Source organism: Mobula birostris, chromosome 4 (genome assembly GCF_030028105.1).
Source record: "Mobula birostris isolate sMobBir1 chromosome 4, sMobBir1.hap1, whole genome shotgun sequence".
Classification (NCBI taxonomy): Eukaryota; Metazoa; Chordata; class Chondrichthyes; order Myliobatiformes; family Myliobatidae; genus Mobula; species Mobula birostris.
In genome coordinates this window covers 137,781,435-137,793,684 of record NC_092373.1, presented here as the reverse complement: position 1 = coordinate 137,793,684, position 12,250 = coordinate 137,781,435, and the positions used below count along the sequence as shown (strand labels likewise).

Here is a 12,250-nt window from a genome sequence, read left to right as displayed (position 1 = left end):
TATGATTGGTTTCTGATTTCCTTTACCAACATTTTAATCTTCCAAATTACTTCATGAGTTTGGCAACAAAATTAAATGTTAACAAATTTTGGAAAAATGGAAATATAAATGGACATAATTTCTTGATCTATGCACCTTCCCAAAATATTCTGTCCAAATAAGCAAAATGAGCTTGTGATTTTGACAAAGCTGGATGCTACGAGAAGGGGACTGCACAGATTTCCTACGCTTGCAGCAAAACAATAGCATAGTGGTTAGCGTGGGACATTCCAGAGTTTGGAGTTCAATTCTGACGCGGTTCTGTAAGTAGTCTCTGTACATCCTCCCCATGGAATGTGTGGGTTTTCACCAAGTCCTCTGGTTTCCTCCCACATGTAGGTTAAAAGCTGATTTTAAATTGTCCCCTGATTAGCTTAGGGTTAACTGGGTTTGTTGGGAGCTGCTGAGGTGGCGTGGCTCAAAGGGTTGGAGGGGCCCACTCTGCACTGTATCGCTAAGTAAATAAACAGAACTTCCTTAAATAGTTAAATTAGAACAGCATCCCATATTCTTTTGTAAGATATTAGCTACATGTATATTTAAAAATTTAAGAATAAATAATTTAATCATCTATTTCCATTTGTCAATCTTTATAAAGTTTTTGTTAATTCTTACGGAATATGTTATAGGCTTTGGGGTTTGCAGTTCTGTATTGCAAGTTCTCACTGTTCCTTTCTTCCACTTTATTCCACCCTGCTGCTCACCTATGACTAATTCTTTATTGTAATTTTACAACACTAAAATGCTCTAAAATGTTTGTGCTCTAAAATGCTTCCTTTTTTTAGAAAAAGACTGATATCATAACTTCAATGGGTGCTTAATAGATTTTATCCCACTTCCTACAGCAGGGATTCAGAGATTTTAGATGATTAAATCTTAGAACTTATCTCTGCAATATGGAAGTGTCAGGGAATTAGGCGAAAAGCAGAGAATACAGAAAGCCCTATTGGGAAGCAGGGTTTGTTTTACTGTCAGCTTGATACCTGATATACCTGTGCCTCTTTTGCATCACCTGAATGCTGTTGCTCAGAATGGTAGTTGCTCTCCCCTCCAGCCACCTGAATAAAAGACGTTAACCTGCCAGTGTTAATCTACACACAGGAAGTTATATCACTTTCAGAATAAGAAAACATGTAGGTTCACCAAACAAGATACTCCAGCTGGCTCCTTTCAAACACAGGAAAGATGTAAATCTGGATCGAAATGTGATATCTCAAAGTGTACCATTCATTCACACTAATCCACATAACATTGTGCAATCAGGAGGAAATGAAGGCAAAGGGTAAACTTTGACACATTTTCTAGGCCATTATACATTGAAAATGTAAACATAGGTTTTGAAATGCCATGTGTGTTAATCCCTTTTCTTGCAATATTCATGTAAATCAGAACACTCAATTAAAAAATATACAGCTGCCTGTTCTGTGTATTACCGCTTACAGTAACAGCAAATACAACAAAAACATGTAGGTCTGACTACACTTACATTCATTTTCTTATGTACCTCAGTATATTTTCATCAGACATTTTATATCCAGCATGACATGGGAAGGTGACAGTAGCTATTAGCAATGGTTTATTGAGCAATACTGTTTTGAAACAAGAACATGCAAGTTTGCAATGAGACTTATCTGGAAACTGTAGTCTTGTTGGGGATGAGGACAAGATTAAACACTTCATTGCACTGCATGTACACATGGTCCATGCCTATTATGCTATTTGGCTAATGACTCAGTTCAGGACCAAACTTCCTTTTTAAGATTGCACTTTCTAAAGAGTCAAGTACAAATAAACTAAAGGATTGACAACATTCAGCCACACTATAGAAATTTTTACAGTAGATGTCAAAATTAGCAACATATAACTAAAAACTGTTCTTTGGACCTTACTAAAAAAATGTTGCAAAACCAAAGCAATTATTTTCATTGTGCTAAAACAGCCCTCCAAAAGTAATGGTACTACTACGTGTGCAATTATTAGAAAAGGCCCATCTCTAAAGCCAAATATTAACTCAAATTATGAACATACATACGCACCTGAAAATGGAAAAGTGGAATTTGGCAATAACAGTAATAACTCAATGTGCAGTGTTGAAACTTAGAATGCATTCATACACAAAACCATAATTATGTTTAATAAATAACACACTGAATATACAGTATACTGTATATATTTCCATACTTATGAAGGTAGAACTGCAAGAGCAGAATCCCTTTCGGAAGGAAGATTCTGTAATTCAATCAACAACTGATTTTTTTTTCTATTTTAGGCATTTTATTAACACATTTTTGAGATTGCTATGCAGGACATTTAATAACCGTGTAGTTGGTACAGGTGTCCCCCGCTTTTTGAACGTTCGCTTTACGAAACCTCCCTGTTATGAAAGACCTACATTAGTTACCTGTTTTCGCTAACAGAAGGTGTTTTCACTGTTACAAAAAAAGGCAGCACGCACCCCGAGCAGCCGCTCTGCCCCGGATTCGGAACGGCATTCTAGCCGGCATTGCTTAAACATGTACCTGCGAGCATCTGTTTGCAAGATGAGTTCTAAGGTATAGAAAAAGCTTAAAAGAGCTCGTAAGGGTGTTACACTTAGCGTAAAAATTAAGCATTTCGATCGTGGTGAACAAAGCAAGGACAAAGTGAGTTTGGCTTGTGGAAGTTGATGAAGATGATGTTGAAGAGATTTTGGCATCCCATGACCAAGAACAGATAGATGAAGAGCTGATGCAACCGGGAGAGGAAAGTATAACAAGCGAAACCGAATGCAGTAGCAAACGGACCGAAAGTGAAGTCGTCCAGGAACTGAACGTGAAGCAACTGCGTGAGATTTTCACTGTAGTGAAAAAGTACGGCTTTAATTTTGAAAGGGCACGTCGTTTTAGGGTATATTTGCAAGATGGTTTGAGTCCTTACAAAGAACTCTATGATCTAAAAATGCGCGAGGCTAAGCAGTCAAGCATACTGTCGTTTTTCAAGCCTTCCACATTGGCCACAGCAGATGACGAACCTCGACCTTCAACATTGAGGCAGGCAGACATAGAAGATGACTTGCCTGGCCTCATGGAAACAGACGACAACCCAGTGTCCCACCAGCCCAACCCCCGGGCCACGGACAGATACCAATTCGCGGAGAATGCAGCGGTAGCCGGGACACACCCAGCGCATCTTTAAGGAAAAAAGCCGAAATAAACAAGCTAATTAATTAGGTGCCACCCGGCACGTAAATGTCGGCCCAGATCAGAGGCGACGCAATCGGCAATCGGCTCTGACCTGGGCCGACATTTACATGCCGGTTGGCACCTAATTAATTAGCTTGTTTATTTCAGCCTTTTTCTTAAAGATGTGCTGGGTGCGTCCCGGCTACCGCTGTACCCCTGCATGCTTCGCAGATCGGTATTGGTTCGCTGCCCAGAGGGTGGAGGCCATTGCACCACCCCAACCTCCGACAACTCAGCCTAACACACCATCATCAGTGTGCCCGGCACTGTCTTCCCGATGCCCGTAAGTGATACCACACTGTACATACATTATTTCTATTTTATATCAGCTGTGTAGTTTACGTGTTATTTGGTATGATTTGGCAGCTTCATAGCTTAAAGGTTACTGGAGAGAGTGTTTCTGCCAACAGCGCTTGTGTGAGATTTTTTGCCGAGAGCGCTTGCGTGAGATTTTCGCTACGGAGAACAGTGCAGGCAATGATTGTAGATAAGTATTTCTACTTTATATAGGTTGTGTATTTATCACATCATTCCTGCTTTTACTATATATTACTGTTATTTTAGGTTTTATGTGTTATTTGGTATGATTTGGTAGGTTATTTTTGGGTCTGCAAACACTCACAAATTTTTCCCATACAAATTAATGGTAATTGCTTCTTCGCTTTACAACATTCCGGCTTACGAACAGTTTCATAGGAACGCTCTACCTTCGGATGGCGGGGGAAACCTGTATTGCAACTTAAGTGTGCCTACTAAATACTGTAAACTAGATACTGCTTTGGGATAATGGCATTCCTTAAAGTCTGGCTACAGCAGAAAACTTCAAGGTTTCTTTTTGACTACAGAGTTGGACTACAGCCTTTTGCAAAACATTTGGGGGAAACAGCTAGATTCTGACTTTGTTGGGGAGATATTGAGTGACGGGTTTGAACTGTCAAAACGTACATGTCTAGAATTTGATCCCTAACAGAAGAACTGAACTGTAGAACAATGGCAGTGCACTGTACTCTGACTCTGAAACTCATATTGTCAAACTAGCTGCAAACATCTTCTAGCACAAGCAAAGTTACATTTTTATTATGTGTTTAGGTCAGAATCCTCATATAAACTGCTTTGACTGGTATTTATCCCACCATTGTTTCACCCACAGTGATAACATTTGCCTGTGTTAAACATTTTATAAAACTGCAAGTTTTGTTGATGTCCTAATTCCATGCTCTGACCTGCCCATCCCTGTTAAAAATCTATCCAATTCTGGTAAGGAGCTCAGGTCTCCTCTTACAATCATTTGTCTTAAAACATAGGGTGTGTCTGAGGAATTGCCGTAGGGAGCTTTGATGCATTAATGTTTAATATATGTAAGTACGTTCAGTATTGTGATTTGTCAAAATGCTGCCAAATTTCTCTCTGACAATGATTATTTCCAAAGTGCAAGGGAAGTATTTCTCAGTATAAGACCATAAGGCATAGGAGCAGAATTAGGCCATTCAGCCCATCAAATTTGTTCCGCCATTCCATCATGGCTGATCCCTGACCCACTCAACCCGATACACCTGTCTTCTCGCCATATCCCTTAATGCCCTGAATAATCAGGAAACGATCAGCTTCCACCTTAAACATACCCACAGACTTTGCTTCCACTGCAGTCTGTAACAGAGCATTCCACAGATTCACCACTCTCCAGCTAAAACAAAACTTCCTCCCCAACTCTGTTCTAAAAGGTTGCCCCTCAATCCTGAGACTGTGCCCTCTAGTTCTGTTACCCCATCACAGGAAACATCCTCTCCACGTCCGCCCCACCCGGTCCTCTCAACATCTGGTAGGCCTCAACGAGATCCCCAAACGTTCCTCTGAATGCTAGTGAGTACAGGCCCAAAGCCGCCAAACGTTCCTCATATGTTAACTCCTTCATTCCTGGAATCATCCTTGTGAACCTCCTCTGGACTCTCTAGTGACAACAAATCCCCTCTGAAATATGGGGCCCAAAACTGTTGAAAACCCTCTGTGTGGCCTGACCAGTGTCCCACAAAGGCTCAGCATCACCTCCCTGCTTCCACATTCTACTCCCCCCAAAATATATGCCAACGTTGTATTTGCCTTCTCCACCACAGACTCTACCTGTAAATTAACCTACCCTCCACCTAACTGCATATCACTCGCAAACTTTGCCACAAAGCCATCAATTCCATTATTCTAATCAATGACAAACAATGTCAAAAGTAGTTGTCCTATTACTGACCCCTGAGGATTAGATTAGATTAGATTATCACTAGTCACTGGCAGCCAACAGAAAAGGCCCCTTTTATTCCCACACACTGACTCCTGCCTGTCAGTAGTATGTTGTAGCTTCTACTCTTAAATGAGTAGGATCTTGCTACTGCTGAATCCAGCCAATTCCTCAAAATTGCAGAAATATCATAACACTTAGTCCTGCTGAAAACTGTCAAGATTTTTCTGTTTTCTCAGAGAACATTACCATTACTGCACAGTACAGGACCTTTAGTCCACAATGTTGAGCTGTCTCTTTAACCTACTCTAAGATAAATCTAACCCTTTTCTCCCACAGTCCATTTCTCTTTCATCCATGTGCTTTAAGAGTCCTTAAAATGTCCCTAATGTACCTGCCTCTACCACCATCCCTGGCAACACATTACACAACCACCACACTTTGACCTACCCCTTATACTTCCCTCCAAACAAGGCTCTGATGAAAGTTCATTAACCTTTTTTCTTCAAACTGCTGAATAATTTCACTATTTTCTACTAACTGCTGGGCTAAATTCATGGAAATTCAAGGTGGTGTCATGGCAGTAGCTGTACAGTTTACTGCACTGTCTGTTGATGAATTCTTCCTAATATGTCAACCTAACCATTAATTCTAGTTCTGTCTGAGAACTTGTGTTATGGAGTTCAAGGAGCTTTGTCCACATGGCCTGTCAGCAGCCTTTTATTAATCTGTCCGGTTATTCTCTTTGGATCTGAAAGTTTTTGTTTGACTACTTTTAGTATCAAAAATGTTATGCTAAACAAGTTCCATCAATATCTTTTAGATTGTCCTCTTTGAACACTAAAGGCCCTGGTCTTTGAAGAGCATGTGAGCATTGTTAGCTTTTGCACAGTTTTGGTTGCTTGTATGAGACTTCAGCAGTCTGTCGACTAGGTGGATGCAACAGTTACCATCTTATCGAAAATCTCTACAGCTTTTGTTGTATACACTTTGAATTCTTGCTCAGGAATCATTTAATGGGAATTTATATTCTCGTTCAGGAAATTAAATTTATTTGGAAGTAACGTTAATGTTTCATCTGTTGCTGGAGTGGGATGTTTCTTTGATGCCCAATTGCCACCTTGGGGCACATAACACTGGCTGTACTTATGTCAGACTAATATCCTAAGAAACTAAAAGAACAGTCCATACACTGGATTAGTGCTCAGTGTTTTTCTAACACCCTTGAAAGGTAATGTCAAAAGCAGAGCCAGCATCTCATCTTTCATCAAGTGTTCTAACTTTGCCAACTTGCGTGAAGATGATGAGATAAACCTGTGTGCATTTAAACGCACGAGTCATTAAGCCCTTTCAGCCCATTGCATCCATGCCACCTAGAAAGCTCCCATTTGTTTTATATCCAGTTACCAGCACCTGGTTCATATCCAGTACTCATATGGATATTCTCTTCACTGTTTTCACTTTCCATTCACCCTCTGCACGACAAGTTCTTCCTCTCTAAATCTCCCATTCTTCATCCTACCCCACGTCTTCTAGTTATAGTGTGGAAAAAAAGTTGTGTTTTGTCTTCCCTATTTATGTCCATCATAGTTTTGTAATGGACAGAGTTCTGAAAATATACTTTAATGTGTATTTTTAGACTTCCTATATTCCTATCCATATTACATTGTCTTATCAGAACCTAATACCGATTGAGTTACACACATCAAAGTTGATGGTGAACACAGCAGGCCAAGCAGCATCTGTAGGAAGAGGTGCAGTCGACGTTTCAGGCCGAGACCCTTCGTCAGGACTAACTGAAGGAAGAGTGAGTAAGGGATTTGAAAGTTGGAGGGGGAGGGGGAGATCCAAAATGATAGGAGAAGACAGGATGGGGAGGGATGGAGCCAAGAGCTGGACAGGTGATTGGCAAAAGGGGATACGAGAGGATCATGGGACAGGAGGTCCGGGAAGAAAGACAAGGGGGGGGGGAACCCAGAGGATGGGCAAGAGGTATATTCAGAGGGACGGAGGGAGAAAAAGGAGAGTGAGAGAAAGAATGTGTGCATAAAAATGAGTAACAGATGGGGTACGAGGGGGAGGTGGGGTATTAGCGGAAGTTAGAGAAATCGATGTTCATGCCATCAGGTTGGATGCTACCCAGACGGAATGTAAGGTGTTGTTCCTCCAACCTGAGTGTGGCTTCATCTTTACAGTAGAGGAGGCCGTGGATAGACATGTCAGAATGGGAATGGGATGTGGAATTAAAATGTGTGGCCACTGGGAGATCCTGCTTTCTCTGGCGGACAGAGCGTAGATGTTCAGCAAAGCAGTCTCCCAGTCTGCGTCGGGTCTCGCCAATATATAAAAGGCCACATCGGGAGCACCGGACGCAGTATATCACCCCAGTCGACTCACAGGTGAAGTGTTGCCTCACCTGGAAGGACTGTTTGGGGCCCTGAATGGTGGTAAGGGAGGAAGTGTAAGGGCATGTGCAGCACTTGTTCCGCTTACACGGATAAGTGCCAGGAGGGAGGTCAGTGGGGAGGGATGGGGCGGACGAATGGACAAGGGAGTTGTGTAGGGAGCGATCCCTGCGGAATGCAGAGAGGGTGGGGAGGGAAAGATGTGCTTAGTGGTGGAATCCTGTTGGAGGTGGCGGAAGTTACGGAGAATAATATGTTGGACCCGGAGGCTGGTGGGGTGGTAGGTGAGGACCAGGGGAACCCTATTCCTAGTGGGGTGGCGAGAGGATGGAGTGAGAGCAGATGTACGTGAAATGGGGGAGATGCGTTTAAGAGCAGAGTTGATAGTGGAGGAAGGGAAGCCCCTTTCTTTAAAAAAGGAAGACATCTCCCTCGTCCTAGAATGAAAAGCCTCATCCTGAGAGCAGATGCGGCGGAGACGTAGGAATTGCGAGAAGGGGATGGCATTTTTGCAAGAGACAGGGTGAGAAGAGGAATAGTCCAGATAGCTGTGAGAGTCAGTAGGCTTATAGTAGACATTAGTGGATAAGCTGTCTTCAGAGACAGAGACAGAAAGATCTAGAAAGGGGAGGGAGGTGTCGGAAATGGACCAGGTAAACTTGAGGACAGGGTGAAAGTTGGAGGCAAAGTTAATAAAGTCAACGAGTTCTGCATGCGTGCAGGAAGCAGCGCCAATGCAGTCGTCGATGAGGCGAAGGAAAAGTGGGGGACAGATACCAGAATAGGCACCGAAAATAGATTGTTCCAGAAACCCAACAAAAAGGCAGGCATAGCTAGGACCCATACGGGTGCCCATAGCTACACCTTTAGTTTGGAGGAAGTGGGAGGAGCCAAAGGAGAAATTATTAAGAGTAAGGACTAATTCCGCTAGACGGAGCAGAGTGGTGGTAGAGGGGAACTGATTAAGTCTGGAATCCAAAAAGAAGCGTAGAGCTTTGAGACCTTCCTGATGGGGGATGGAAGTATATAAGGACTGGACATCCATGGTGAAAGTAAAGCGGTGGGGGCCAGGGAACTTAAAATCATCGAAAAGTTTAAGAGCGTGAGAAGTGTCACGAACATAGGTCGGAAGGGATTGAACAAGGGGTGATAAAACAGTGTCGAGGTATGCAGAAATGAGTTCGGTGGGGCAGGAGCAAGCTGAGACAATAGGTCGGCCAGGACAGGCAGGTTTGTGGAGTATTGAGTTAATTAGTATAATTTGTGATCTAATGCCATAATCATATTTTAGAAAATCTAACAACTCTTTCCCCTTCTCTAACTTCCCATTTGTTCATTCCACAAAAATAAAATGGTTCCACTTTTATAACTCCCAAAGTGTACTACAACCAATGGACTGTACTGAAGTACAGCTGCCTTTCTTTCTGAGGCAATACACATCAATTAGCCTTGCATATGAGCCATGAGTGGTTTCCTGGAGAGTCACCAGAATTCATAGTGCTGTAACCTAATATGAATTAATACATTCAAGAAATGAGGACAGACAATTAAATAGATGTTTTTATACATCATCTTTGCTGACAGAATAAAGAAACCCACCACTTCCTCAACAGATGCTCAAATGACCATCTCTATGACTTTAAAGCTGGAGTACTAAAACCCTTGGACCTTCCGAGCCACTGGCAAGTAAAAGTAGGAGACTGAATCTCTTGTAGTTATTTCTAAAGCACTCCATGCTGCTGAGTTTAACCATACTGATTTTCTGTTGCTGGGTCTACCCATATACCCTTTTCTTTTTGAACTAAAGTGGTATTCAGTCCTCATTCAGTTCTCCAATTCTTATTCACCAAACTCATACCTACAGTTCCTTGGAAGATTATAGCCAATACGTTCACAATTTCTGTTCCTCCATCCCTTGATGCACCTCATGTAGAATGGATGATCTATCCAATATATCCACAGCTGAACTTGCTATTACTATACATCAAATTTTAGCCTATCCAGAACTGTACCCCAACCAGGCCCTACCTTTATAAATGGATATTTGATCAACCACAACTCTCTTCCTAAACTTACTTACTACTAACATGTTTCACCATCATCATCATCATCAGGTGCCATGCCCAGTTTGAGCTTTGACTGCCATGGCCCACACACTCCTGTTTCGGGTCAGGTGGATCAATTTATTGGTATTCATTTCCAGTTCTAACATGTCTACAGAAGATTTTTGGATTCCTTGTTTGCTATCAGACTTTTCTTATATTCTGTATTTGGCCTCTTACTAACTTCTTCTCCCTCGTGGCATTTTATAATTAGCCTAGCTCTCATTTGTGTTATCAACATGATATCTGGCATATGCCCTTTACTCCTTTACCTTCTGCAACAGTTTTTGATCATCCATACAGCTACTTACAAGTGACGATCCTTTTTTATTTCCTTATGGGAATGTTTCAAAGTTATACCTGTACCATTTTGTCAAAGTCTCAGTTATAGCTTTGTTTGTCAATCTCGGATTTGAATTTACCTTGGCCAGATCTGTTCCCATATCCCTGAAATTGGCCCTTGACTGCTTTAAAAGAATGGTTCAAATCCATTTTCTTGGCTGTCCTAAAACAAATTATACTTTTGTTTTATATATCAATTTCCAATACTATGGACTATTTCATTGACTCATCTCCTGCGTAATCACTCCAGGGCAGAGGATCACGGAAGAAATTTATTGCTTTGGAGCTCACACTGTTAAATATAAGAGGCCCTCCACAGAGTTTCGGTATTGATAACCACAATCAACTGACAATGGAGTGTGGATGGAGCATTGGAGTAGTGGTCAGTGATGGGTGGAAAAGAAAGAAACACAGGAGGTGGTGGTGAACACAGAGATTGGATTTTTGGGAACAGAGCATCTAAGGAGTGGGGGATGCTTTGGGAGCAATGATTTAGCAATTAAATCTGGAACTGCCCCCAATTCAATGGAAAAGGCAGCTGCAGGGTTAGGGGCTCTGCCAGTTGCTCACAACAGGATGTGCGCAATGATTACAGAGGAGGACAAAGTTTTTTGAGGGAGCACTTCAATATTTATTATTGGGATATGAATGTACTGATATTTGCCCTTCAAGGATCAACCACATTAGTGGATCCAGAAGAAAATGCAGACCTGATCAGGTAAGGTGACAGATCTCCTTTCTCAACAATAGCGAATCTGATTAGCTTTTGTGATAATGCAGTAAGTTCATGATCATGCACTGCTGGCACTAACTTATTTTTATTTCGACACTTTTATTCCACAGAGAATGCTGCAAAAGAGACTAAAATTAGTCAAGTGAGTAGCTCCCATCTTTCATTCATTATCAAGTTTTCTATAGCCTTTGGAAACCCATACTGCATATAAAAGTTTAAATCAGGCTTCCAACACAACTTGTGAAAGCCTGATTTAAATTTCTAAATGCAGCATAGTTTTTACTAACCTTCCTCCATCAATATTGTGGATTAATTCAATGGATTACTTTGATGGCTAAAGCACTATATTGGGGAAGGGAACGTCCGATGTCTCTAAAATCATCTCCGTTTCAGATAGTTGTCTAAGCTACCACCATGCATTTCTTATCTTTTCAGGATAAAGACTGGATTTGCCAATTCTTTACGTTTTCTAAAAAAAATGGTGATCACAAAAGAAACACCTGGAAAAACATGGATGTCGGCTCTTTCTCTTTTTGTCCTGCTGACCAATTAGCTTCTTTGAGAGTCAATGCACCTCAGCCACAGGAATGCCAAACAATTCTTTTCAGGTACCTCAGACTCCTTGTCTCACTTTTCACATGCCAGGAAGTTCCATTCACAAGATCTCTGCATGCACATGTCTTCAACAAAACAATGTGGTGCACAAAGAACATATTTTTTCCCAACGTGCAAAGCAAAATCTGTTATAATTAATGCTAAAAGAGAATTTTCAATAAATCAAAATGCAGGAATTAAATGCTTCAATGATGAAGGAACTTGCATGAATTTTAATATAATATAAAATGCAATCTTTAAGTAACAGAAACCACTATTAAATATTAGAAAAAGATAATAAGAAAGTTCCAAATAAATGAAAGAATATACATCTAAAAATTAAGGGGGAAATATTACAACATATGTACCTTTATTTAGAAAGGTGTATATTTTCTAAACAAAGATGGCAATCCTAAAGACCAAAAGTATTAGAAAGTAATTCTCTGTTAAAGCTGTACAAACGTAACATTTTGACAAAAATTCTTTTAAATTACAACTTACTTTTCAATTCAGGGGTACTTTCAATATCCATTTACAAGATGCAGCTATTGCTGACTATGTTAGAAACCACTGCCTATCCTTATTTG

The 12,250-nt window shown here is 41.0% G+C and overlaps 1 protein-coding gene across 3 annotated transcripts in view; it reads right to left on the bottom strand.

The window, feature by feature from the left end:
- afg2a (AFG2 AAA ATPase homolog A) overlaps positions 1-12,250 on the bottom strand; it is a 457,570-nt gene that overhangs the window by 153,399 nt on the left and 291,921 nt on the right. The window lies entirely within an intron of this gene.